This window comes from Octodon degus, unplaced genomic scaffold, assembly GCF_000260255.1.
Source record: "Octodon degus isolate 3935 unplaced genomic scaffold, OctDeg1.0 scaffold00187, whole genome shotgun sequence".
In the NCBI taxonomy this organism is placed as follows: Eukaryota; Metazoa; Chordata; class Mammalia; order Rodentia; family Octodontidae; genus Octodon; species Octodon degus.
Genome location: NW_004524763.1, coordinates 3,867,509 through 3,872,645, shown reverse-complemented (window position 1 = coordinate 3,872,645; position 5,137 = coordinate 3,867,509). Strand labels below are relative to the sequence as shown.

General features: G+C 37.5%; 1 pseudogene; it reads right to left on the bottom strand.

Annotated features, from left to right (window-relative positions):
- Positions 1–203: 203 nt before the first annotated feature.
- On the bottom strand, positions 204–4,937 carry LOC101587527 (annotated as a pseudogene).
- Positions 4,938–5,137: the final 200 nt, after the last annotated feature.

Below are 5,137 nucleotides of genomic sequence, written 5' to 3'. Positions count from 1 at the left end.
AGCTCAACATCTTATAATGTTGCTTAACAAGTTGTAGAGAAACATATCTTGAAGCAACATGTAACGGTAAGGAAATTATGTATGTTTTTACCACTTTACATTACTATCATCTTTAGTATTTTCTCTTACCAAGTAAAAATTCATACTCTCTGTAATGTTAACTCTTGAATCAGCCATTCTGTGACGTGCCACTTGCATGTTTCTCAAATCTTCTTCAAACTGCCTATGGTACCAGAATGAACACAAATGGACCTTTCTATTTGGAGTGGTGACATTATCTGTATTAATTTTGCTAGGTAAATGACTTCATATTCCAAAATGTGATGAACAAATCCAGCATTAGTATTAATACAAAATCTTCTTTCTTGCATAAAAGCATATGCATCTCTGTACTTCTTCCCAAATGTTTCTTTCCATAATGCATGCAAGAACAAAGGTAATTCCTCTGGAGAGCCCTAGATTTGCATGGAGAACAACTTTTCCTCCACTTTGTAAGTGCCCTTCAATACATTCCTTAGTCACAGAGGAAAAAAATGTTATATGTCCCATAGCATTATCTGCAATATCTAAGACTTTCTAAGGAATTGTTGAAAATTTGGTTTAATAAAATTTGCTTCAATACTTTGTCATATACAAACTATTTGAGCTATTCCATATTTGTGTAGTATAGATAGCTTGCTTTTCATAGCAGAAGAATAATGCCTAAGACCAATTCAGGTAAAATATCCTTCATCATTCATCCCATAGGGTAGGTCCACTCCTGGGTGGCATCCTTGAACTATGGGAGCAAGGGGGACACCAGCTTCACTTACTCCCTGGCCGGTTCCACAGTGGAGAAAGGAAGACGCTAGAGGGCTCCCAACTAGCACCCACCAGGAAAGGGTGTCCAGAGCTTGGCGGCAACCAGGAAGAGGAGGGCTGCTGCCCCTGCCCCCAGTGTTGATTGTAAAATACAGAAAATTTTACAAATATTAAGTAATCTGAGGGTTAAACTGGAGCCTATTTGAAACCAACCTCATCTGAAATCTATAGTTTTAATATTTTTTTTTTATCATGAAAGATGCAGCACATTTCTGTCTTGTTCAGAAGTATCATCTGGCCATATATGGCCCTATTTTAAGTCTTAATTTTGGTTTTGGATCTCTAAGTAATCTCTATGCTTGAACCTGTTGGACAGTTCCTCTGTCTTAGTCATTTTTCATTGGTATCATAACCTCAACTCATTTGAGATGATTAGGCAATTCTCTTCATAGAAGCAGGCATAGCAGGAGATTAGTGAGATTTGCTTTAAGAAAAACTTATTTGCATGACCCCTTCTAAGGCCCTGTAACTGAATTTGAATTCCAAAATTTTGTATTTCTTCTTAGGAAAAGTGGTCCCCATCAGCTGCATAAGATTCAGGCTTCATAAAGCCTGAATCCACCTCTGGAGTTTGTATAATAAGCTAAGAAATTTGGATGCTGTCCTGAATACAACAACATGTAAGGATGTTAGTCAAGATAGTTGCATGTCCATATTTGCAATTTTAGAAAGCTTACTTTGAAAACAATGTGGACAAAAGACTGAAACAAGATCAGATCTGGAAGAAAAACTATAAGGAAGCCATCATTGTATTTCCAGGAAGAATAAAAGCCTTTTGCTTTATATTGTACAAAAGGAGCTAGTGTTTCCTTTCAAAAATCAAGATCCTCTGAGGCATTTCTAATTTTACTTGTAAAAGCTCTCCTCCCCCATTCTATTTCAGAAATATTATTCTTCCAAGAAGCTGAGCACATTAAAAAAAACTCACAGTGTAATATAGTCTGTCCTTGACTTCCAAATAGTAAAATACAATTTTCATATGCAACAATTCTAACTTGTTATCATAAGGAAAATAGTAAGCACTTCTGTTTTACGATTAATTGTCAGTTTAAAAACAGAAAATAGAAGTTTTACAGTGACTGTTTCACCCAGTAAGAGACTCAGATAGTACATGCTATGTCTCTAGATGGTAAACTCAATATTGTTTTTTAAGGTACACTGAGTATATGTTTTAATATTCAATAAGCTTAGGATTCTTCTAGATGATCACATGTATAATTATAAAGAAAATTATGAGAATTAAAGAAGTCAGTTGTTCTACTGGTGATTTAATCTTATTTATTTAATGTTTCTTTTTGGTTTTATTTTTTAAATTAACGTGTATTAGTAATACAGATAAATGAAATTTCTTTGGGTATATTGTTACATGCACACACTGTACTTTGATTATTTTTTCCCTTTACCCATCTTCTCTCTCTGTACCTCAAGTGCTCTACATATATAATGAATTCTCATAACTCACTAAGAAAAAGATAAATCACTTCTTCTTAAAAATCAGTAAAACAGTTTAGTAAACGTTCTTCAAACTCTTATCTTCAACCCACAACAAAAACATTTTTACAGGAATGAGAATAAGCCAAGAGAGCCACTGCCATCGATCTGAAGTTTGAAGGCTGGCAATAGACCCAGTAAGTACAAACACTTCCCACTGACAGAAAAAGAATGGGCGGGCAGATGACTGGCTACTTCTTCACAATTATGGAATTAAGGGGAAACTATCCATCTGCAGTCTATGGACGGACTATGGGGAAGATTTCCCCTTCTTCCAGGTGCTTATTCAACGACAATCTGTGTACAATTAAGTGTCCACTTTTCCTCAGAAATTTACTAGGACTCAAGATGCTGGGGAGAAAAAAATCTTATGTAGAGGTTATGAGTACTCCACCGAAGTCCATTGCTACCACTTTAAAAAAAATTGCATACTGGGTATGTATGTCAAACAAAATACCTAGGAAAAATGACAAGTGATTCGAAAGTTTTAGTTTATGGTTTTGATCGAGGACTATTTTGCAGAATTCTTTAGGAATGCACATCGAAATTCTTAGCAGTGGGTCCTGTTGTTTCTAGAGTCTGGAAATATCTGACCAGATATGGAAGACCTCTTATGAGAGTTTCTAGGCAAAGCGAGTCAACTTGTGACCCGCACATGTAAGCCAAAGGTGAAGAGGTATCGCCCCCACACTGGACACCTGGATGGGAGCTGTCACTTCTGTTGGGAAGTTTGGCTCTCTGGCCAAGTGAGCTGCCTTCAGTGCTTTCTTTCTCCTACTAATTTCCCCTTCCTAATTATTCCTGCCCTCTCCTGACCTCTCCTGGAGGAAATAGTAGGCCTAAGAAAAAGAGTATTGAGAATATAAGGGTACACAGCCAGGGAGACAACTCAGTGGTCTAAGCACCTGCCTGGTAAACTCAAGGACCTGGATTTGATCCCCAGTACCTCACACACTGCCTGCCCCGCCCTGGGCGTGCCACCAAAACCAGGTATGCAGGCACACACCCATAATCCCAGAGCTGGGGAGGCTGAGAAGGAGGATCACTATGAGTCTGAGCTGTGAGACCCTATACCAAATAAATAAATAAATAAATAAATAAATAAATAATATAAGGGTACAGAGGAAGAGCTCTCAACTGCTTTGTGCAGAAATGGGAGAAAAGGAAGTCTAGAGAACCTTTGTTCAAAATTCAGTTTACTCTGTCTACTATCATGGCAATTGCCCTGTGTATTTGTGTGTGTGTGTGTGTGTGTGTGTGTGTGTACACACACTCTCATATGTGTACATTACAGCATAAGCTGTTTGGGCACAGAGGTGAGGCACATGAATTTTCCATTGACCAAATCCAGTGCCTACAGTGTTTAACAGATTATTTCCATAGAAATGTTTGTTGTGAATAAAGAAAACTTAGAAGACTTCTTTGCCAGTGTTAAAGAGCAAAGCAGGGATTCTTAGACCTATTCATTTTGGACTTTCACAACCATATATTCAAAACAGAAAATAAAATATTTTCTTATCAAATTCTAGTACAGCCAGGCATGGTGGCTCACATCTATAATCCTAGCCCTGAGGAAGTTGAGGCAGGAGGAGGTGGATCATGGTCAGTCTGGGCTACACAGTGGATTCAGACCAAACTTCTTAAAGAGACTCTGTCTCAAAAAAATTAAAAATATAAACAAAAAAATCTCACTACATGTAAAAGCAGAATGGATTGGATTTTCTATTCATGAAGCAAAATATATAAGTATGGGGTAAAGTTTGTCCACCAAAAAAAAAACAAAAAACAAAAACCAGGAAATAAAATAAAGTCATCTGGATTTAACATGTTATTGCCATGTAATGGTTTGGGCAATAGACTTTAAAAACCTCAAGACAAGATGTCAATATCTATTTGTGAAACAGGCAGTCAGAAAGCCTGGCACACCAAGCACTGAGCTGTAGAGCTGTACCATGAAAGTGTGTAATCATTTCACCAGAAACAGCAGCTAGCAGATTTTGTTTTTATTCGTCTCTAGGGAGTCTCATTAAGAGAGCTCTCTCCTCTGACATTCATTGTTTACTCTGACTTAAATTTAACTTTTCCTTAGGGGCAAAATGCTGTCTCAGACTGTAAAATAAACTGAATCTCTTTAAGTCCAGCCTTTATAAAATTAGCTAGTGTCTATTTAACCTTCAAAACTTGTGACAGATCACATCAGGCCTTCTTGTTAGTGCTCAAAATGTGTCAAATCAAAGTGCTACTAGTCTATGTGATGGGATACAAACTCTATCAGAAAATCAGAGCTAATGTTTCAATATTAGTTGAGATATATATGCTATTTTCCCAGTTTCTAACAGTTCATGTAGTTTAAACCTGTAGCTTTATTTATTTTTTTTTTAACTACTCCAGCACATATCCCAAATAAAGAAATTCTGAATGGCTACATTATAATGGCAGCTACTGTAATGAAATTTGCTGAGGCCGGTCCAGCTCCCTTTTTCACTAGGCCGAGGTACCCTTCTTCTAGCCATCATGAGTATTACATGCTCAGTGTTCCCGACAGCATCCTTCTTCAGAACATTCTCCTTGGCCAACAGGAGCATCTCACTCACAGATGTCCAGAGAAGCTCACAGTTTTCAGCATCTTAGACAGGGATGTGAAAGCCAGCTTTCTTGCCCCCATCTTTGCACCACCATTCATGTTCTAGATAACATGGCATGGAAAGCTACAACTCTTGTTGCATAGGTTCTGCTTTACCTTGGTCTTAACCATCCAGTAGAAAGGTATGAAGACGAAATATAG